At 45.4% G+C, this 16,828-nt stretch overlaps 1 protein-coding gene across 1 annotated transcript in view; it reads right to left on the bottom strand.

The window, feature by feature from the left end:
• Nucleotides 1-5,454: 5,454 nt before the first annotated feature.
• The window catches only part of LOC143040716 (uncharacterized), a 44,978-nt gene continuing 33,604 nt past the window's right edge, over nt 5,455-16,828 (bottom strand). Inside the window, exon 4 of the mRNA XM_076212076.1 lies at nt 5,455-5,552. The gene's annotated coding sequence lies outside the window, so the exon portion shown is untranslated. The remainder of the gene's footprint in view (nt 5,553-16,828) is intronic.

A 16,828-nucleotide genomic window follows, 5' to 3' on the forward strand; every position in this document is an offset into this window, starting at 1 on the left:
TAGGGCCAATAGACGATAGAGGAGTATGTCTTATTATTGGGAATTCGAGCGAAGATGGTGAGGTTGCCTTGCCCCCATGGTGGGAGCACGTTGTGACCAGGTCTTGTTCTTTTGCCGATTGTTGTCCTAGACGACCCCCTAGAAGAGTCCTCCAGAGTACTCCAGGCGAACCCTCCCGAAAATCGCAACATTGAAGGGACTTTTAGAATCAATCACTGTTCCATTCCCCCATTTGTTCGTTCTGAAGTTGAATTTGACTTGCTTGAGTTTGTTATTGACATCTTGGTGGACAAAGACGTTTGCGACTTGCTTCTCGTACTCTACAATGTAGAGCCATATAGCTATCTTTTGTTCAGTGCCATGTTTAAGTTGTTTTATCTTCATTGTTATGTTAAAGAAGAAAATCATGCCTGGCGGCCATAATGGGTCGAGTGGTTTGAGAAATTCGATCTTTATTGCGGAGTTAGATTTTCTTTAAAACAATATCCATCTTCAAACAACCTCTTTTAGTCATGATTGGTCAAGTGCCACTAATATAAAAGGCACACATGACTGAATAGTCAGTGAAATGCATATTCCGACATTATGTCTTATTCAACCATCTGCCGTGTCGACATTCTGTCTTTCGACGTTCTGTTGTAGATCCGCTGACCGCAGGGACAGAAGTTGGGTGGCCAGACGTCCTCCTTTTGAGCACTTTCTCCTCCATCCGGCGCAACCTCACGCCGGAAAATAAGCAAGAATTGGTTTACTAATAGGGTGGTCGATGAATGGAATAAACTTAGTAACCATATAGTAAGCGCTGAAACTATCAGTTGTTTTAAAAAACGATTAGACAACTTTATGGATGGGGATGACAGGTGGTGATGGATACGGAGCTGCCTAGTGTAGGCCTTATGGTCATGGCATAGCACATGGCATAACACTATCAAGAGAGAACCTAGAGGAAAACACTGAAATTTTGGATTTCTGTACTGACGATAGACGGCTCCCAATTTTAGAAGCATTATATATTAAAGAGTTAAGCCCAGAACTAAATAAACAAGCAGACGACCTTAGAGCCCTCCCAAGCATGAGGCAAACTGGTGCAAATCCAAACACGAGACATAACACCACAAACGCCAATATGGGACAAAACACCACCAGTGTTAACACGAGACAAAATTCCGCCACAACACGCACCCGGAGGCTCTCCTAGTGCACGTGACATTTCGTCACTGCCCGAATACCGGGTGACCTCCCCTAGTATGATCAGCCAGTTTGAAGGCTTAGTATAAAACTCAGAACTTTCATTAGACTCATCGGATTAGTTCTTATCCTATAAGATAGTACATCCCAATAGCTACTGAAGAAGGGTCTAGAACCCGAAATCGCGATCTAGCTAATATGACTACATACAGCCAAGTCATAAATTTCCTTTCTAAGGAACATAAATCTATAATAAGGTATATGGAAAATACCTATAAGAAAATAATTAATGCAAAACTAGCCATCACTTTCAATGATATATGCATTAGAGAAAAACTCCTACCCAAATACACTGATAATATATATATATATATATATTTTTTAATGATATGCAGTGTCCTCCTTACATATATATATATATATATATATATATATATATATATATAATATATATATATATATATATATATATATATATATATTATAATAATCGATGTGCAGTGTCATCCTTTTTGGAAATTTGGAAATGGACACACTAGACAGAAGCGCTGGTGGGACTTAAAACTGAAGTGGCGTCGAGCTTACCTCCAGGGACAGCTTGTTGCAACTGGCTTCAACGATCGACCGACATCGTCACGTCTCCCCTGTGTTATTGTCCATTTTCTGTCAGAGCATGAGCTTGTTTGAACTTGTCCACCGACAACTTTATGAACTTGGTGCGTCTTCCATAACTCTTCGTTTGGTCGCTGCTCCATTTTTTAACAAAAAATTGCCCGGTGACGTAGACACTTGTGTACATTTCATATAAACCTTCCTACAAGTCTTGTTGATTTCAACGACCAGGAACTATGCACGTTTGGGAATATATCTGTCCTCGAAGCAGAGACGCTGGACCGATCCAATGAGGATAATAAACGAACCTTTACGACACAGGTAGTAAACAACGTTATGACGTCACTATGACGTCAAATGATTGCAGGCTGGGAGGCGGGCGCTCGCTGTATATATATATACCAGACCTTGCCTGACGGAGACAACACAGTCCTAGTGGAATTGAAGACACCACCCCCAGAGAGAAGGATATCTTTCTTCCTGTCCGAGAGAAGACCGAATCATGGCTCCAGTTTGCAAAATGTCGCCTCGCTTCCTCATCGATCTATACGACCCTAAAGGTATTGGCCGTGGAGGAGTTGTCACTGCATCAAACCCGACACTCTCATGATCACTTCATAGCCACAAGTGCAACATAGAATCAGGCCCTACTCTCTTGCCATCATGGAAAAAATATATATATATGTCACAATACAAAAGAAAAAAATACGGTTGCAACTTAAACTAGACCTGACCGGACCGGATTCGATAACAAAGATATACAGAGGAAAAGCATACCGACAGGAGACCTTTTGGTTCACTCGTTACATGAATTACACTGGGGAACACTCATTTCGTTGCATTTAAAAAAAGACTTTTCTATAGTCAACTTGAGTGTGCTGATTTCAAATCTGAAGTCGGGTTTTGTCTGCAAGCTACAGATTTTATGCAATTTGACATTTTTATTTATTTTTTAAATTTTCGTTATTATAGGAAATTGCAATATCAGCCACAATTCTTTTGTTCACTTGAATCTTAAAACAGTATGAAAGCCATTTCTGTACATTTATTAAGGCAAAAGAAACAGAACATTAACAGAACATCTATCCCAAAGTTAGATTAGCATCCTTCAGAACATCACCACAGCTGATGGAAGCTTATCAATTTCTTTGTGTATTTTTTTCAGGCAGGAATTTGCGTTTGTAACTTTTGCGTTTGTACATTTCATCTGGGCAATTTCGTTTAATGCTCCAGCAGTAGTCAGCCATCATACTTTTGTCCCAGCGCCCTTGGTAGCGTTCTTCCATGATCTTTAGGTCTTGGTGGAATCGTTCTCCTTGTTCGTCACTCACAGCCCCCAGGTTGTCAGGGAACTGATCAAGGTGGCTGTTCAAAAAATGAAGCTTGATGCTCATGTTGCACCCGAGATCACGAAAAGCGAGGAGCATTCTGTTCACAAGTTCACTGTAGTTCTCCGCCTTATTGTTTCCAAGGAAGTTCTGAACGACTGCCACAAAGGATAACCATGCTGCCCTTTCTAAAGCGGTCATCTTAGCAACAAACTGATCATCACGAATTAGGGTTCGAATCTGTGGGCCATCAAACACGCCTGCTTTGATCTTCTCAAATGATAACCCTGGTAAAGCTGTGATGATGTGTTGGAAACATTCACCTTCGGTTTCCAGTGCCTTGACAAATTGTTTCATCAAACCTAATTTGATGTGAAGAGGAGGAAAGATGATCTTATCTCTGTTTACAATTAGGTCTTGTATGATATTTGGCATGCCTGCTTCAAGGGTGTCACGAATAGGCCAGTCCTTCTGGACCCAATGTCTGTCTCGTGCTCGGCTGTCCCACATACAGAGGAAACATGGAAACTTGGTGAAACCTTTCTGTTGTCCAAGAAGAAAGTTGACCATCTTTAAGTCTACACAAATTATCCAATTGTGCTCATGATACTTTAATGAGTCCATGACCATTCTCATATCATCATAGTCTTCCCGCAAATGCACTGAGTGACCGACAGGTACTGCTCCATAAACATTGCCATTATGTAAAAGAACACACTTTAGACTGCGTTTTGAACTGTCTAAAAAGAGTCTCCATTCAGCAGGACTATAGTAAGGTACAACCAGTTCTTTGAGAAGCCCTGGGATGTCATGGCAGTAAACAAACTGTCTGTCTTTTGAAAAGAAGGTCACAAAAAGCTGGTCACGCTTTCTGAAATATGATACTTTAACAGAGTGATCAACAAGATTTCTGCCTTGTAATCTTGATGCCAAAAGCTCTGCTGCTTTCTTTGAAAGACCTAAATCCCGCACTAAATCATTCAGTTCAGCCTGGGGAAGAGGCTTAGGGACGGGGAAAGGTTCAGTGTCTGAAGAACAGTCCTCCGATTGTGAACACTTTTCTGACAATTCACTGTCACAACTGTCTTGCTGGCTTGTATCATGTCCAATGTCTTTATCGTCCAATGAAGTCAAGCCTTTGAAAACTGGAACAGGTACTTCTTCAGAGTGCGGAACAGGCCGAATAGCTGAGGGAATGTTCGGATACGTAATCTTATGTCGGTTTTTCTTCCCAACACCCGTTGTGTTTACCATGCAGAAATAACAGTCAGTTACATGGTTGGTGGGTTCGCGCCAAATCATTGGAACTCCAAAAGGCAGACCTTTGCGTTTTCCTTTGGTCCAGTCTCGAAGTATTTCCTCACAATTGTGGCACACAACATGAGGAGCCCATTGCTTGTCTTGATCACCAAGATGAACTTCAAAATATGCCTTGTAGGCACGCATGACGAACAAGGATATGTTACGTCTCTGACGATTGAGTGTGTAGCATCCACATATGTAGCAGAAGGCATCAGGCTTGTTTCTGCAATGATGTCTCATTCTGGAAGCCATGTTTGAACTGAAACAAAAGAAGAATGATCAAAATATTAGAAGCTATCTATATGTATGGACGTTAAAATGCTTATACATGGTTTACGCAAGTTCACATATGTACAATTTCATTAACCTCAAATTGCATACAAACTAGAGCTTGTAGAGAAAAACTAATTTCAGATTTGAAATCAGCGCCTAAAACTCTTTCAAAATCCGTTAAAATATCCAATGCAACTCAAAGTTACTGAAAAAGTGTTCCCCTGTGTTATCATTTCTTTTCTTTTTGTTCTCCGCAGCATCTGCGTGTCCGAGAGGGGTCTCTGGCTCTTGCACGAAGTGCACGGAGCCCCACCACCAGGAGCAAGTTCAGCCCTTAACTGTTCCCATCTCCTACTCGCCGATCCGATACGTGCCCGTGCTCTACGGGCACGTCGACTACGCCCCGCCACCGTATCAAGTGCAAGGAGCTCCCCGGGCAGCAGCTACCGCAGCCGCCGCCGCAGCCACACGTCGCCTCTGCCGGATTGCCTCCTCGTAGACCCGCAAACCCACGGGCCTCCTCTAAGGTACTGGACTGGGAGTTCAGCTGCTGCTGCAGGAAAAACCGGTGGGTCAGCTGTGACCGGGCGAAGTTGCACTGGCACTTGGACCAGTCCCGCCCCGATGCGTCGTGCGTCGCCAACTCCAAGGGAGACCGTCTCCATGCACCTACCCCGACCCCTCCCGGAAGCGACAGGCGCTGTCTTTGCTCAGGCATGAAGAGGAGCGCTTGAAGAAACAGGGCTCCTTGACACGGGGTGCTACAGAAAGCCTCTGCCGTATGCATCATGATGTCCAAGGTGCTTCACCGCCAGTAGGACGCGTGGGCACAAGACATGACAACAGTGGCTGTATAATAAAGTGTGAATAAATGGTTACATTTTGAAAAACTGTAGTTTTTGCCTTGAAACCTCTTCAGCTTGTCATATGGTTCTAGGATAGCACAGTGTGATTTTCATACAAAGGAGGGCACAGTGACCTTACCATTCGTCCGTCTTCTTCACTTAATCTCGGGGAATGTAGCCGTAGATTGAATTGATAGAGTCTCTCCCTTCTGAATCGTCCCGTTCCTCCTGGGAACGGTGGCGTAGAGGTGGTCCTTGCCTACAGCGCCCCTCGCTGCTCTTGTTCCTCTGAACCCCTGTGTCTTCGTCCTTTACCTTCGGCTGTCTGAAAGTTCTTCTTAGGTGCCTGCACAGCAACGCCAGCAGGACCAGAGACGCCACAGCAGGGGCAGTGATGACACGTACAGAATACTGGAGGTGTCAGTGACGAATGCCTGAGTTTGCGATGCTGAAAGAAGACAAATCCATTTCTTAAAAAGGTGTGTGTGTGTGCATAATGATGACTGTTGTCTTTCATTGGAATTTCGAAGCCCACAGCAGTCGCCTGCGGTGCACAGCCCCTTCCCACCGATTTCTCCAGGAAGAAACACTGGACTGTTGTTGGTTCTGCTGCTCTGATGTGGGTCTGCCACCGGGATGCAGGCGTGGCAAACAACCAGTCATTGCCCAATCCTCCACAGTACCTTTCCGTTCGGGCATGGCCCTGAACAGGATAGCTATATGGTTTTACAATATAGAGGACGTGAAGCAAGTCGCAAACGTCTTTGTCCACCAAGATGTCAATAACGAACTCAAGCAAGTCAAATTCAACTTCAGAACGAACAAATGGGGGAATGGAACAGTGATTGATTCTAAAAGTCCCTTCAATGTTGCGATTTTCGGGAGGGTTCGCCTGTAGGACTCTTCCAGGGGGACGTCTAGGACAACGATCGGCAAAAGAACAAGACCTGATCACAACGTGCTCCCACCATCTTCGCTCGAATTCCCAATAATAAGACATACTCCTCTATCGTCTATTGGCCCTACACTTGTCCTCCTTCTCCTTCATTTGGTGAGTAGACCCGACTCCAGGAGTTTTTCTTTTTTCCAATTTATGGTGTAGGGTGGAGTCCCGGAATCCCCCTGCCTGCGCCAACCCTCGCAAAGAGCTGATTTGGCATCTCGACCCCTTTTTCACACAGTTTCTGGCAGCATGGGTCTGCGATGCCACCTCGGATGTGGCATCATCTTTGGTGTATCTTGGTATTCAATGCCGGACACGCGGTTGTGCCCCCCCCCTCCCCATATATCTATGGCACTTTTTTCGACAAGGGATGTCCCATTATGCAGTGGGCTTCTGTGACTCTGAATGCGAGCTGAGGTCTGTTTCATCTTTACACATGGCCTATTCAGTGTAGGAGAGCCTGGAGAGATAGTTCTCTCTTATTTGATACAGTTCTTGTTGTCATAAGATATCTAGTTAAACCGATACACCCGCGTCAAGCGACCCACGGTAGGTCCATTAAGTACTTGCACATGATGACTCTGCTAGATCGATGTCAGAGGGAACCATCTCCCCACCTCTGATCTTGACAGTCCGGGGGGTTGGCGTTCTCCCTGTCAGCACTAATTTAGGTCAATCTAGTGGTCTTCACACGTGGAGAAGTAGTAAGCAGTGACTGGTTGCTTGCAACACCCACATCCTAATGGCAGACCCACACCGGAGCAGCAGCACCAACAACAATCCAACGTTTCTTCCTGGAGAGATCTGTTGGAAGGGGCTGTGCACCGCAGGCGACTGGTGTGGGACTGCGATATTCCAATGAAAGACAACAGTTACCATTATGCACACATACACACCTTTTTTAAGAAATACTTTTGTCTTCTTTCAGCATCGCAAACTCAGACATTCGTCACTGACACCTCCAGTATTCTGTACGTGTGTCATCGCTGCCCCTGCTGTGGCGTCTCTGGTCCTGCTGGCGTTGCTGTGCAGGCACCTAAGAAGAACTTTCAGACAGCCGAAGGTAAAGGACGAAGACACAGGGGTTCAGAGGAACAAGAGCAGCGAGGGGCGCTGTAGGCAAGGTCCACCTCTACGCCATCGCTCCCAGGAGGAATGGGACGATTCAGAAGGGAGAGACTCTATCAATTCAATCTACGGCTATATTCCCCGAGATCAACTGTAGAAGACGGACGAATGGTAAGGTCACTGTGCCCTCCTTTGTATGGAAATCACACTGTGCTATCCTAGAACCATATAACATACTGAAAAGGTTGCCAAGGGAAAAACTAGTTTTCAAAATGTATCTGTTTATTCACACTTTACTTTATTATGTTGTCGTGCCTTATGACCACGCGTCCTACTGGAGGTGAAGCACCTTAGATATCATCATGCATACAGCAGCGGCCTTCTGTAGCACCCCGTGTCAAGGAGTCTTGTTTCTTCAAGCGCTCCTCTTCATGCCCTGAGCAAAGACAGCGCCTGTCGCGTACGGGAGGGGTCGGGGGAGGTAGATGGAGACGGTCTCCCTTGGAGTTGGCGACACACGGCGCATCGGGGCGTGGCTGGTCCAAGTGCCAGTGCAACTTCGCCCGGTCACAGCTGACCCACCGGTTTTTTCTGCAGCAGCAGCAGCAGCTGAAATCCCAGTCCAGTACTTTGGAGAATGCCCGTGGATTGGCGGGCCTACGGTGAGGCGATCCGGCAGAGGTGACGGGCGGCTGCGGCGGCGGTAGCTGCTGCCCGGGGTGTTCCTTGCACTTGATACGGTGGCGGGGCGTAGTCGACCTGCACGGGCACGTACCGGATCGGCGAGTAGGAGATGGGGACAGTCAAGGGCTGAACTTGTTCCTGGTGGTGGGGTTCCGTGCACTTCGTGCAAGAGCCAGAGGTCCTTCTCGGACACGCAGATGCTGCGGAGAACAAAAAGAAAAAATAATAATTCATGTAATTGGTGAACGTAAAGGTCTCCTGTCGGTATGCTTTTCTTCTGTATATCTTTGTGATCGAATCAGTTCCGGTCAGGGCCAGTTTAAGTTGCAACCGTATTTCTTTCTCTTGTACTGTGACTTATCATTTTTTTCCATGATGGCAAGAAAGTAGGGCCTGATTCTATGTTGCATTTGTGGCCATGAAGTGATCATGACAGTGTCGGGTTTGATGCAGTGACAACTCCTCCACGGCTTATACCTTTAGGGCCGTATAGATCGATGAGGGAGCGAGGCGACATTCTGCAAACTGGAGCCATGATTCGGTCGTCTCTTGGACAGGACAAAAGATATCGTTCTCTCCGGGGGTGGTGTCTTCAATTCCACTAGGACTGTGTTGTCTCCGTCAGGCAAGGTCTGGTATTATATATACAGCTGAACGCCCGCCTCCCAGCCTGCAATCATTTGACGTCATAAGGTTGTTTACTACCATTGTCGTAAAGGTTCGTTTATTATCCTCATTGGATCGGCCTAGCGTCTCCGCTTCGAGAACAGATATACTCCCAAACGTGCATAGTTCCTGGTCGTTGAAATCAACAAGACTTGTAGGAGGGTTTATATGAAATGTACACAAGTTTGCTTTGCCCCATGGTGGGAGCACGTTCTGATCAGGTCTTGTTCTTTTGTCGATCGTTGTCCAAGACGAGCCCCTAGAAGAGTCCTCCAGAGTACTCCAGGCGAACCCTCCCGAAAATCGCAACATTGAAGGGACTTTTAGAATCAGTCACTGTTCCATTCCCCCATTTGTTCGTTCTGAAGTTGAATTTGACTTGCTTGAGTTCGTTATTGACATCTTGGTGGACAAAGACGTTTGCGACTTGCTTCTCGTACTCTACAATGTAGAGCCATATAGCTATCTTTTGTTCAGTGCCATGCCCGAACGGAAAGGTACTGTGAAGGATGGGGCAGTGACTGGTTATTTGCCACACCTGCATCCCGGTGGCAGACCCACATCAGAGCAGCAGAACCAACAACAGTCCAGTGTTTCTTCCTGGAGAAATCGGTGGGAAGGGGCTGTGCATCGCAGGCGACTGCTGTGGGCTTCGAAATTCCAATGAAAGACATCAGTCATCATTATGCACACACACACACCTTTTTAAGAAATGGATTTGACTTCTTTCAGCATCGCAAACTCAGGCGTCTCTGGTCCTACTGGCGTTGCTGTGCAGGCAGCTAAGAAGAACTTTCAGACAGCCGAAGGTAAAGGACGAAGACACAGAGGTTCAGAGGAATGAGAGCAGCGAGGGGCCCTGTAGGCAAGGACCACCTCTACGCCATCGCTCCCAAGGAGGAACGGGACGATTCAGAAGGGAGAGACTCTATCAATTCAATCTACGGCTACATTCCCCGAGATTAAGTGAAGAAGACGGACGAATGGTAAGGTCACTGTGCCCTCCTTTGTATGAAAATCACACTGTGCTATCCTAGAACCACATGACAAGCTGAAGAGGTTTCAAGGCAAAAACTAGTTTTCAAAATGTAACCATTTATTCACACTTTATTATACAGCCACTGCTGCCATGTCTTGTACCCACGCGCCCTACTGGCTGTGAGGCACCTTGGACATCATAATGCATACGGCAGGGGCCTTCTGTAGCACCCCGTGTCAAGGAGTCCTGTTTCTTCAAGCGCTCCTCTTCATGCCTGAGCAAAGACAGCGCCTGTCGCTTCCGGGAGGGGTCGGGGGAGGTAGATGGAGACGGTCTCCCTTGGAGTCGGCGACGCACGACGCATCGGGGCGGGGTTGGTCCAAGTGCCAGTGCAATTTCGCCCGGTCACAGCTGACCCACCGGTTTTTCTTGCAGCAGCAGCAGCTGGAATCCCAGTCCAGTACTTCGGAGAATGCCCGTGGGTTTGCGCGTCTACGGGAAGGCGATCCGGCACAGGCGACGGGCGGCTGCGGCGGTGGCGTCGGTAGCTGCTGCCCGGGGTGTTCCTTGCACTTGATACGGTGGCGGGGCGTAGTCGACGTGCCCGTATAGCACGGGCCCGTATAGGTTCGGCGAGTAGGAGATGGGAACAGTTAAGGGCTGAACTTGCTCCTGGTGATGGGGCTCCGTGCACTTCGTGCAAGAGCCAGAGACCCCTCTCGGACACGCAGATGCTGCGGAGAACAAAAAGAAAAGAAATGATAATTCATGTAACGAATGAACCAAAAGGTCTCCTGTCGGTATGCTTTTCCTCTGTATATCTTTGTGATCGAATCAGTTCCGGTCAGGGCTAGTTTAAGTTGCAACCGTATTTTTGTCTTTTGTATTGTGACATATATATATTTTTCCATGATGGCAAGAGAGTAGGGCCTGATTCTATGTTGCACTTGTGGCTATGAAGTGATCATGACAGTGTCGGGTTTGATGCAGTGACAACTCCTCCACGGCCAATACCTTTAGGGTCGTATAGATCGGAGAGGGAGCGAGGCGACATTTTGCAAACTGGAGCCATGATTCGGTCTTCTCTAGGACAGGAAGAAAGATATCGTTCTCTCTGGGGGTGGTGTCTTCAATTCCACTAGGACTGTGTTGTCTCCGTCAGGCAATGTCTAGTATATATATACAGCTGAGCGCCCGCCTCCCAGCCTGCAATCATTTGACGTCATAGTGACGTCATAACGTTGTTTACTACCTGTGTCGTAAAGGTTCGTTTATTATCCTCATTGGATCGGTCCAGCGTCTCTGCTTCGAGGACAGATATATTCCCAAACGTGCATAGTTCCTGGTCGTTGAAATCAACAAGACTTGTAGGAAGGTTTATATGAAATGTACACAAGTGTCTACGTCACCGGGCAAATTTTTTGTTCAAAAATGGAGCAGCGACCAAACGAAGAGTTATGGAAGACGCACCAAGTGCACTACGTTGTCGGTGGACAAGTTCAAACAAGCTCATGCTCTGACAGAAAATGGACAATAACACAGGGGAGACGTGACGATGTCGGTCGATAGTTGAAGCCAGTTGCAAAAAGCTGTCCACCGATCATCCGTTCAAGCATTCCCTGGAGGTAAGCTCGACGCCACTGCAGTTTTGATATAAGTCCCACCAGCGCTTCTATCTAGGGTGTCCATTTCCAGATCTCCCAAAAGGAGGACACAGCATATCGATTAAATATATATATATATATATATATATATATATATATATATATATATATATATATATATATATATATATATATATATATATAATAAACTGAAAGTGAATCATATTTTTCACGTCTGATAAAACCAACAAAAAACAAATACCTGTATTTCGTACCAAGTTACAACACAAACTAAACCTAGTTGTATCTTCACATTGATTGCCTCTCAAAGGATTACAAAGGCGGAGCATGCCGGCAGGAGACCTTTTGGTCCATATGTAGGTCGGATGCGAAAAAAAATCATAATAATAATAGAATAATAACAATAAAAAAATATAATGTATGCAACAAACAAAATACATAAATAAATGCATAGGTATAGTTGAATAACAAACAAACAGGTAAACAGTAAATGATAAATTGATACATAAGTAATGATGTATGAAAATCACAGACAAATGATAACAAAGCAAAAACAAATAATATAAAATATATTATAATCATTACAGCATCTTGCTTAGGTGTTTATCTAAATGATTCTTAAAGCTTCGAACTGAACTACATTGCACTACCTGTGCAGGAAGTTTATTCCATTCATTAACTACACGGTTGGCAAAGTTGTTTCTACCTACTTCCAAATTGAATCTATTTCCGGATAGTTTGAGACCATTGTTTCTTGTCTGATTCTCATTCAATGTGAAAAAAAATTCACTTTTGATGTTGTCAATTCCCTTTAGAATCTTAAAGACCTGTATCAAGTCACCTCTGAGTCTACGCTTTTTTAGGGAAAACAGATTCATATGTTTTAGTCGATTTTCGTATGATTTATTTCTGATATTTGGAATCAGTTTTGTGGCTCGCCGTTGTACTTTTTCTAATCTGTCAATGTCTGAGATTCGGTGACCATACGGAAACAGCATATTCCAGATGTAGACGAACTAACGATTTATATAGTTTGTTAATGATAGACGGACTCTTAAAATAAAAAGATCGCACAATTAGTCGTAGAATCTTATTTGCTTTTCTTTTTCAGAGGCTGAAATACACTGCTTGGATGATTTGAGGTCATTACTGTCCCTCTCTCTAAGAGAACAAAAAAATGGAAACGTTGAGTCAATATATTTTGATTGTAAGCTAAAGTCGTCTTCAGTAGCACTGAGGAGGAATGTAGCTTGCAATCGATATATATAGGCTCACTGTTTCAAGTCTTTTCTTCCGTTCCGACTGTGGTTTTAGTTTTGATGTATATATATATGTATGCATATATACATATATATACATAAATATATGTATATACATATATATATATATAAATATAAGTATATATATGTATATATGTATATACATGTATATATATATGTATAAAGTATTTATATGTATATGTATATGTATGTATATATGTATGTATATATGTATATATATATGTGTGTGTGTGTGTGTGTGTGTGTGTGTATGTATATATATATTAGTAGAAAGTAAACGCTGCCCTCGTCGTAGAAAGTTTAATTCCCACGTTTCGAACCAGGACAGGGTTCGTCTTCAGGGATATAAAGTGACATACAAAGGAAATCATTATATATAGGCAAGTGTGTCACCCTAAAATTTGTATTTTGTGCAATTTTGGATGTTTGTAACGTTCGCCTGGAAGTCCTTTCCCAGGGTGACATACTTGCATAATGATTTCCTTTTGTAAACCATTGTATATCCCTCAAGACGAATCCTGGACAGGAAGAAATGTTGGACTCTTGTTGGTGCTGCTGCTCTGATGTGGGTCTGCCATCAGGATGTAGGTGTGGCAAGCAACCAGTCACTGCTTACTACTTCTTGACGTGTGAAGACCATTAGATTGACCTAAATTAGTGCTGACAGGGAGATCCTGATATCAGAGTGAAGGCTGAACGCCAACCCCCTTAATGGACCTGCCGTGGGTCGCTTGACGTGGGTGTACCGGACTGACTATCTTATGACTACAAGAACTGTGTCAAATATGAGAGAACCATCTCTCCAGGCTCTCCTACACTGAATGGGCCATGTCCAAAAGATGAAACAGAGCTCAGCTCGCATTCAGAGTCACAGAAGCCCACTGCATAATGGGACATCCCTTGTCGAAAAAAGTGCCATAGATATATGGGGAGGGGGAGGGGGAGGGGCACAGCCGCGTGTCCGGCATTGAATACCAAGATACACCAAGGATGATGCCACATGCGAGGTGGCACCACAGACACATGCTGCCAGAAAATGTGGAAAAGTGGGCGAAACGCCAAATCAGTTCTAGGCGAGGGTTGGCGCAGGCAGGGGCATTCCGGGACTCCACCCAGCGCCATAAATTGAAAAAAAAAATACTCCTGGAGTCGGGTCTACTCACCAGATGAAGGAGTAGGAGGTCAAGTGTAGGGCCTATAGACGATAGAGGAGTATGTCTTATTATTGGGAATTCGAGCGAAGATGGTGAGGTTGCTTTGCCCCATGGTGGGAGCACGTTCTGATCAGGTCTTGTTCTTTTGTCGATCGTTGTCCAAGACGAGCCCCTAGAAGAGTCCTCCAGAGTACTCCAGGCGAACCCTCCCGAAAATCGCAACATTGAAGGGACTTTTAGAATCAGTCACTGTTCCATTCCCCCATTTGTTCGTTCTGAAGTTGAATTTGACTTGCTTGAGTTCGTTATTGACATCTTGGTGGACAAAGACGTTTGCGACTTGCTTCTCGTACTCTACAATGTAGAGCCATATAGCTATCTTTTGTTCAGTGCCATGCCCGAACGGAAAGGTACTGTGGAGGATGGGGCAGTGACTGGTTATTTGCCACACCTGCATCCCGGTGGCAGACCCACATCAGAGCAGCAGAACCAACAACAGTCCAGTGTTTCTTCCTGGAGAAATCGGTGGGAAGGGGCTGTGCACCGCAGGCGACTGCTGTGGGCTTCGAAATTCCAATGAAAGACAACAGTCATCATTATGCACACACACACACCTTTTTAAGAAATGGATTTGTCTTCTTTCAGCATCGCAAACTCAGGCATTCGTCACTGACACCTCCAGTATTCTGTACGTGTCATCACTGCCCCTGCTGTGGCGTCTCTGGTCCTGCTGGCGTTGCTGTGCAGGCACCTAAGAAGAACTTTCAGACAGCCGAAGGTAAAGGACGAAGACACAGGGGTTCAGAGGAATGAGAGCAGCGAGGGGCGCTGTAGGCAAGGACCACCTCTACGCCACCGCTCCCAGGAGGAACGGGACGATTCAGAAGGGAGAGACTCTATCAATTCAATCTACGGCTACATTCCCCGAGATTAAGTGAAGAAGACGGATGAATGGTAAGGTCACTGTGCCCTCCTTTGTATCAAAATCACACTGTGCTATCCTAGAACCACATGACAAGCTGAAGAGGTTTCAAGGCAAAAACTACAGTTTTCAAAATGTAACCATTTATTCACACTTTATTATACAGCCACTGCTGTCATGTCTTGTACCCACGCGCCCTACTGGCGGTGAGGCACCTTGGACATCATGATGCATACGGCAGGGGCTTCTGTAGCACCCCGTGTCAAGGAGCCCTGTTTCTTCAAGCGCTCCTCTTCATGCCTGAGCAAAGACAGCGCCTGTCGCTTCCGGGAGGGGTCGGGGGAGGTAGATGGAGACGGTCTCCCTTGGAGTTGGCGACGCACGACGCATCGGGGCGGGACTGGTCCAAGTGCCAGTGCAATTTCGCCCGGTCACAGCTGACCCACCGGTTTTTTCTGCAGCAGCAGCAGCTGGACTCCCAGTCCAGTACTTCGGAGAATCCCCGTGGGTTTGCGCGTCTACGGGAAGGCGATCCGGCACAGGCGACGGGCGGCTGCGGCGGTGGCGTCGGTAACTGCTGCCCGGGGAGCTCCTTGCACTTGATACGGTGGCGGGGCGTAGTCGACGTGCCCGTAGAGCACGGGCACGTATCGGATCGGCGAGTAGGAGATGGGAACAGTTAAGGGCTGAACTTGCTCCTGGTGGTGGGGCTCCGTGCACTTCGTGCAAGAGCCAGTGACCCCTCTCGGACACGCAGATGCTGCGGAGAACAAAAAGAAAAGAAATGATAATTCATGTAACGAATGAACCAAAAGGTCTCCTGTCGGTATTCTTTTCCTCTGTGTATCTTTGTGATCGAATCAGTTCCGGTCAGGGCTAGTTTAAGTTGCAACCGTATTTTTGTCTTTTGTATTGTGACATATATATATTTTTTTTCCATGATGGCAAGAGAGTAGGGCCTGATTCTATGTTGCACTTGTGGCTATGAAGTGATCATGACAGTGTCGGGTTTGATGCAGTGACAACTCCTCCACGGCCAATACCTTTAGGGTCGTATAGATCGATGAGGGAGCGAGGCGACATTTTGCAAACTGGAGCCATGATTCGGTCTTCTCTAGGACAGGAAGAAAGATATCCTTCTCTCTGGGGGTGGTGTCTTCAATTCCACTAGGACTGTGTTGTCTCCGTCAGGCAAGGTCTGGTATATATATACAGCTGAGCGCCCGCCTCCCATCCTGCAATCATTTGACGTCATAGTGACGTCATAGCGTTGTTTACTACCTGTGTCGTAAAGGTTCGTTTATTATCCTCATTGGATCGGTCCAGCGTCTCTGCTTCGAGGACAGATATATTCCCAAACGTGCATAGTTCCTGGTCGTTGAAATCAACAAGACTTGTAGGAAGGTTTATATGAAATGTACACAAGTGTCTACGTCACCGGGCAAATTTTTTGTTCAAAAATGGAGCAGCGACCAAACGAAGAGTTATGGAAGACGCACCAAGTTCATAAAGTTGTCGGTGGACAAGTTCAAACAAGCTCATGCTCTGACAGAAAATGGACGATAACACAGGGGAGACGTGACGATGTCGGCCGATCGTTGAAGCCAGTTGCAACAAGCTGTCCACCGATCATCCGTTCAAGCACTCCCTGGAGGTAAGCTCGACGCCACTGCAGTTTTGATTTGAGTCCCACCAGCGCTTCTGTCTAGTGTGTCCATTTCCAAATTTCCTAAAAGGAGGACACTGCACATCGATTAAATATATATATATATATATATATATATATATATATATATATATATATATATATATATATATATATATATATATATATATATATATATATATATAAAATAAACTGAAAGTGAATCATATTTTTCACGTCTGATAAAACCAACAAAAAACAAATACCTGTATTTCTTACCAAGTTACAACACAAACTAAACCTAGTTGTATCTT

This window comes from Oratosquilla oratoria, chromosome 29 (genome assembly GCF_046742065.1).
Source record: "Oratosquilla oratoria isolate Oo_2021 chromosome 29, ASM4674206v1, whole genome shotgun sequence".
Classification (NCBI taxonomy): Eukaryota; Metazoa; Arthropoda; class Malacostraca; order Stomatopoda; family Squillidae; genus Oratosquilla; species Oratosquilla oratoria.